Consider the following 7273-nt stretch of genomic DNA (forward strand, 5'->3'; position numbering starts at 1 on the left):
TATCAGAAACGTAGGACACCATCAAACACTACTGGGGATGTGTTAAAAGGACTCAGAAGCGATCTTGAAACAGTAGCCAAAGATGAGAAAATTTGAGCTTCAAAAAGAAAATAAGTGCAGTGATTTAAAACACATCAAATATGCTAAAAATGATGAATATATAATGGTGATAATAATAAAAACAACCCACTAGGAGATGCCAGGGAACCACTCCAATAACTCAAAATCATATAAAGGGAAATAATCCATTTATTCTGCCTTTTCTGTACAAACTGTACCTAAGGGTGAACAAAGAGTTGACGAGGAAAATTTTTTCTTTAGGAAAATATTCTAGCTAGTAAACAAAGTAATGACAGAATTAGAATATCGCCATTTTGTAGCCCTTACTGAAATAATGGGTCTAGTTAGTAATCATCCATGTTTTCTAAAACCGGTATAGTGGTAAGAAGAACTGTTCTATTTTTAAAACATATGAAAAATATCCTCTTTTTTTTTTTTTTTTTTGACAGAGTCTCACTCTGTCAGGCTGGAGTACAATGGCGTGATCTTGGCTCACTGCAACTTCCGCCTCCTGGGTTCAAGCGATTCTCCTGCCTCAGGCTCCAGAGTAGCTGGGACTACAGGTGTGCGCCATCATGCCCAGCGAATTTTTGTATTTTTAGTAGAGACAGGGTTTCACCATGTTGGTCAGGATGGTCTTGATCTCTTGATCTCGCAATCTGCCCACTATGGCCTCCCAAAGTGCTGGGATTACAGGCATGAGCCACCGTGCCCAGCCCATCCTTCTATGTCTCACCTTACTTCCTCTAATATTACAACCCAATAGTCCTTCAACCCTGTCAGGAGCTTCCATTCCTTGATTCTACTAATTTTTTACTGTCCTTCACTCTCTTCCTATCCTCACTTTTCCACTTACCTAGCCTAAAATCCACAGTCAAAACAACAATCAATTATTTTGCCAACTTAAGACTCTTCTTGCCTCTCTCTCACATTATTCCTCTTTGCTTCATGAAACCAACATTCTGGTTAAATCCAAATCTCCCCCTAGCCTGTCTGGCTGCAACTATGCGGATGAACACTGCAGGAGAAAAATCACACAGCTATACAGAATAGGCTCACTTTAAATTCATAAATACTAACATTAAGTGGGTCTTTGATGGTGCCTGAAAATCATAATTTCTCTATTCTCTGTCCCAATCTCTGTTATTTTTTTCCCCCTGCTCTTCTCAAACTCTAGCACGTCCTCCACCAATCTCACTCTCATTTGAGTCTCTTGCTAGGTACTTCACTATAAAGTTAAAACAATCATAAGAGAAGGTTTACAAGTTCTCACCAACACATCTGCCCATCTACTTGTATCTGTGCCTGGGTACTTCTCCCTCTCTCCTGTTATTGCCGTGGTCAAGCTCCAAGCTCAGCCAAACTCTGCCACTAGATCTCATTTGCTCTGGCTACTTAAGGACATTTTTATATTATCTGCTTTCTCTCCTGTATTGTAGTTTCTCTCTCTACTGGATCATTTCAATCAGTATATAAACAGAATGTGTACCTCTTAACTCCAGCTACCATTCCATTTCACTTCTTCCATTTAGAAAAAAAAAAAAAAGTCTTCAAGAGTTGTCTAGACTTGATATCTCCAACGTTTTCTTTTCCAGTTCTCTCTTTGGCCTAAAATTCCACGGACACTGCTTTCAGGGTCCCTAATAAATGAATTTCATGTTGCCAAATTCCATGCTTCTTTCTCACTCCTCATTTTATGTGGCACCCGACACAGTTCTTGTTAAAACACATTCTTCCCTTGGTTTCCAGAATATCACACTCACCTAGTTTTCCTTCAGCGTTTCAAGCTAGTCCCCATCAGTCTCTTTTGCTAATTCCTCCTTACTTCCCAGAGTTTGTTATGTTGGAGTGACTCAGAGATCAGTCATTTGCCTCTACCTTTCTCTATCTATCCTACCCTCTAAGTGACCTCATTCAGTCTCGTGTTAAATACCATTTACATGCTGATAATTCCCAAATATATGTCTCCATCCTAGATCTTAGATCTCCCTTTTGTCTCTCTTTTTGAATTTCATACTTGTATATCCAACTGCCAACTTGATATCTCCACTGGAATGTCTAATGGGCATTCTCACATTTCACATACTATATTCCAAACTGAAATCTCACTACATTCCAAGTCAGTTTTTCCTACATTGTTCCCCTTCTCAGTTAATGACACACCCATTCAAGTTACTCATAAAAACAGTATTGTGTCACCTTGTCTCATTCACACTCTACCTCAGTTTGTCAGCAAATCACAGCAGCTCTACCTTTAAATTATATCTAGCATTTTTACTACTCTGGTCCAGATCACCAATATCTTTTCCCTAAAGTACTACAATACAGTCATGTGCTGTGTAACAATGTTTCAGCCAACAACAGATCACATATACAACAGTGGTCCTATAAGACTTTAATGAAGCTAAAAAATTCCTATCACCTAGTGACATCATAGCCATCATAACATCGTAACACAATGCATTACATACGTAACCTAGGTTTATATAAGTACACTCTATGATGTTTGTGGTGGTGCTAGTGTCAACACCCCTACTGCACTGATAGTGGTATAAAAGTATAGCACATACAGTTGTGTATGGTATTAGTATTTGATAATATTATTGATTATTGATCATGTGTATAGTACATAATACTTGACAATAATAATAAATGACTGTTACAGCTTTATGTATTTACTATACTATACTTTTTATTGTTAGAGTATATCCCTACTTAAAAAAAGTAAACTATAAATTAGCCTCAAGCAGGTCCTTCCAGACGTATTCCAGAAGACATTATTATCACAGGAGATGATAACAATGCATGTTTATTGTTCCATGCATGTTCCATGCATGTTTATTGCCCCTGAAGACCTTCCAGTGGAACAAGATGTGAAGGTGGAAGACAGTGATATTGATGATTCTGACCCTGTGTAAGCCTAGGCTAATATGTTTGTGTCTTAGTTTTCAGCAAAGGAGTTTCAAAAGTTAAAACATTTTTAATAGAAAAAAGCTTATAAAGATATAAAGAAAATCTTTTTATACAGCTGTACAATATGTGTTTTAAGTATTATTATAAAAGAGTAAAAAAGTTTAAAAAATTTAAAAGTTCATGAAGTAAAAGAGTTACAGTAAGCTGAGGTTAATTTATTACTGAAAAAAGAAAAATGTTTTTATAAATTTAGTGTAGCCTAAGTGTACGGTGTTTATAGTCAACAGTAGTGTACACTAATGTCCTAACCCTTCATATTCACTCACCACCACACACACACACAAAATATATATATATATATATATATATAGGTATACCAATTTTAATCATATTTATTTATTTATTTTTGAGACAGAGTCTCACTCTGTTGCCCAGGATGGAGTACAGTGGCGCAATCTTAGCTCAATGCAAGCTCCACCTCCCGGGTTCAAGCAATTCTCCTGCCTCAGCCTCCCAAGTAGCTGGGACTACAGGCGTGTGCTACCACGCCTGGCTAATTTTTTGTATTTTTAGTAGAGATGGGGTTTCACCGTGTTAGCCAGGATGGTCTCGATCTCCTGACCTCGTGATCCGCCCACCTTGGCCTCCCAAACTGCTGGGATTCCACTGCGCCTGGCCCATTTTTAATCTTTTTATACTGCATTTTCACTGTATCTTTTCTGTGTTTAGATATGTTTAGATACACAAAGTCTTACCACTGTGTTACAGTTGCCTATGGTAGTCAGTACAGTAACATGCTGTACAGGTTTGTAGCCTGGGAACAATAGGCTGTGCCATATAGTCTAGGTTTGCAGGAGGCTATACCATCTAGGTTGTGTAAGTATACTCCATGATGTTCATACAAGGACAAAATTGTCTAACCATGCATTTTTCAGAATGTATCCCCATCATTAAGCAACACAATTGTAGCTTCCTAATTGGTCTCTGTGCTTCTTCCCTTGACCTCCCTGCTCTTTCCTCATTCGTCCTCCCATAGGCCATTCTCATCAGAGCAGCCAAAGCTGTCTTCTTAAATTGTAAGCAGATAGTATCACTTCCATGCTCAAAAACCCTCCAGCAGCTTCCCATCTCACTCAGAGGAAAAGCCAAAATTAATACTACAGGCCATAAAGCCCAATTTGATCTGCCCTCCTCCCATCCACTTACCTTTCTTCTCTTCTCTCCCACTACTCTCCCCTTCAATTATTCTATTTTAGCCTCTTCATTAACAGGCATGTTGCCACTTCAGAGCCTTTACAACTGCTGTTCCCTCTGCCTGGAATAACTTTTCTCACTTACGCATAAATAGCTCCTTTACTTCCTTCATATCTTTATTACTACCTTTTCAGGATGCCTTCCCTGGCGAGCCCATCTAAAACTCAGACTCCTATCTCTAGTTCTAAATATCCTCTCACTTCACATTTTTTCTTAGTATTCTTCACCATTTAAAATACTTCATACTTAATTTACTTACCTTGTTTATTATCCAGCCCACAAAAATGTAAGTACCATGATAGTAGGGGGTTTGTCTCTTGTTCACTGCTATATCCTAAGCACCTAGGATTGTGCCTGTTACACAGACAGCCTTCAATAAATGAGTCTATGAATGAATGAATCCTTAATATATGAAGAACTCTGGAAAAGAAATTTGAAAACAGAACACTACTTTAGAAAACATATAATTTACAAAAGATTTTTTTAAATGCTTGACTTCAATAAGTAATGAAACAATTGCTTTAGAGCAAATTAATTTATATCCATGAGGTTAACAAAGATTACTACTATTTAGAATATCCATTGTTATCAACAGTGTATGAGGATATAAGCAGTCTTATACTATGCCAATAATACTGCAGATTATTGGAACTTTACAGAATAATTGGATAGGTTCTGGGAACCTTTAATAAAAGCATACATTTTAACCTATCAATTCTACTTTTAGGAGTCTGCTCCCCCTCCAAAAAAATTTAGAAAAGTGTATTTAAACACGTGCCAAATAGTTGCTGATAAACACAGTTTATAATTTCAAGAAGCTACAGAGAACTAAATCACCCATCAACAGGGGTAAACGTATACCATGAAATACTTTAAAATGATGGCATAATTTGTGATTGTTTAAATGGAAAGATACTAATCATATATTGTTAAATAAGAAAGGTTGGTTACAGAGCTGTATGTATAGTGTGACTGCAATTTTGAAGCCATTATGCACACATATAGAACATATGAATGTATACGTATGTATTCACAAAGGCGGGGGTGAAAAGATGGAAAGTAAATTTTGACAGTAGTTGCATGGCCTGTAGAACTATGAATGATTTTTGTTCTTCGAGCTTTTCTGTATTTTTCTCCACCCCACTCCACTCCCCAAATGGGGTGGAGTAGGGAAGGAGGAGAATGAGTTTAGTAAGTACACAAAACAACGTAGCTAATACACGAAAATAAAATTAAAAATAAATAAATATTAAAGTGTTGGGGATATCGATGTTTCATATAAAAACATATTTCCGGCCGGGCGCGGTGGCTTACGACTGTAATCTCAGCACTTTGGGAGGCCGAGGCGGGTGGATCACCTGAGGTCAGTTCTTCGAGACCAGCCTGACCCACATGGAGAAACCCCGTCTCTACTAAAAATACAAAATTAGCCAGGCGTGGTGGTGGGCGCCTGTAATCCCAGCTACTCGGGAGGCTGAGGGAGGAGAATCGCTTCTTCCCGGGAGGCGGAGGTTGCGGTGAGCCAAGATCGCGCCATTGCCCTCCAGCAGCCTGGGCAACGAGAGCGAAACTCCATCTCAAAAACAAAACAAAAACAAAAAAACAACGTATTTCCAATGACCAAAGCTAAACACATGCAGCGCTGGCACAAACGCCAAGTCTCACACATCTACACCCACAAGCACACCCTACCTTGTATCCACAGTTTTTCATTCATTCAAGATCCCACTGTCATGCACGTTTGCACGCAGGTTCATACTGAAAGATAAAAGGGAAAGCGCCTCCACGAAATCCGCTTACGGACACGATCCCGGGGCCACACTCAGCCAGACAAATGTCTGGCAAATGACAGTCACTTCACGCCAGACTCTCACAGTCCTTCACACGCCACTCCCACTGCCTCAGGGAACCACAAGCACAGGCATCGCCCCGCCCGGCGTCCTCCTCCAAAGATTGGGGCACCAGGTCCGCGGGTCCCCACTCCCACCCAGCACAAAGAGTCCGGCGCTCAGAGCTAGCGGTTTCCCGAGGACTCACCACCGAGCCCGCGGACACAGGCCCCGATTCCACACTTAACGCTGCCAAAGTGGCACAGCCGGCGCGGGCTGGGACAGAGGCGGCACTGAGGCCGGCGCTGTCGGTGGCTGAGAGCGCCACAAGTCTCGGTCCGTTACACCAGGGGCGACGCTTCCCAGAGGCCCCCGCGGCTCACCCGGGCGGGACTGGCTTCACTGTTTGCGCGTCCTGAGAAGCAGACCACGGTGTTCCAGGGCTCACAGCTCCGCGCAGGGGAGCTCAGCCTAGGTTTTGCACGAGCGGCCTCCCGCGAGCCCAGCTCTGAGAGATTGGGAGCGCAACTTGGTGCTGAGAAGAATCGAATCGTTCCGCTGCTTCCTGCGCCGAACTACATTTCCCAGAGGCCTTCGCGGCCCTACTTCCCCCGACCCCACCTGCAAAAAGGCACTTCCTTCTTACAGTCGGCTGGAGCTGCAGGTTCGCAAGGTCCGTGAAGGAAGCCCGGCTCAGTCTGTTTAGTTCCGTCTTTTTGGGTCTCTACCTGAGGCTAGAATACAGCGGGGTGAAGGTGGTGAGAGCTCCAGGGCCAGTGAAGGCCGGGTCAGCTGGAGCCTTAAGGTCCTGACAGCGGCTAAAAGAGGGAGGAGTGACGTAGTGTGACTGTATGTGTGAAACTTCGGCCATGGAATTTGGAGTGGGGTTTCCAGGGCGAGAGACCCTGTCCAGTGACATCTGAGGTCATGCGAATATGCGACCTTTTGTGTGACCATGGTCGCGTTTTATATTCTCGTGGCTGTTTGATTCTGACCTTGCAGTTTTGTCAGAGACAATGTGCATGTATTTGTTCTTTCTGGACTTCTCGATTGTGAGTGTGACAGTGTTATTGGATTTCATGACCCGGGATCGTGAGCGAAAAGTAGTGTGGCCAGACCGCCTAACTTCTAAACAGACTTGGCCTTACTAGCTGTGTCATCTCAGACTAGGTACTTAACTTCTCTATGCCTTTCATTTTGTTTTTTTTTGTTTTTGT

The 7273-nt window shown here is 41.7% G+C and overlaps 1 protein-coding gene across 14 annotated transcripts in view; it reads right to left on the reverse strand.

Annotated features, from left to right (window-relative positions):
• ZNF569 (zinc finger protein 569) overlaps window positions 1-7273 on the reverse strand; it is a 60242-nt gene that overhangs the window by 51983 nt on the left and 986 nt on the right. For 2 of the 14 annotated variants that reach the window (XM_063801608.1, XM_063801605.1), the window contains exons 1-4: window positions 6703-6850; window positions 6265-6471; window positions 5920-5985; window positions 4487-4647 (exon numbers count right to left, since the gene is read on the reverse strand). The gene's annotated coding sequence lies outside the window, so the exon portion shown is untranslated. Of the gene's footprint in view, window positions 1-4486; window positions 4648-5919; window positions 5986-6264; window positions 6892-7273 lie in introns of those variants that run through there. The other 12 variants (XM_063801606.1, XM_009435477.4, XM_063801609.1 and 9 more) reach the window with 10 other exon arrangements.

This window comes from Pan troglodytes, chromosome 20 (assembly GCF_028858775.2).
Source record: "Pan troglodytes isolate AG18354 chromosome 20, NHGRI_mPanTro3-v2.0_pri, whole genome shotgun sequence".
Lineage (NCBI taxonomy): Eukaryota > Metazoa > Chordata > Mammalia > Primates > Hominidae > Pan > Pan troglodytes.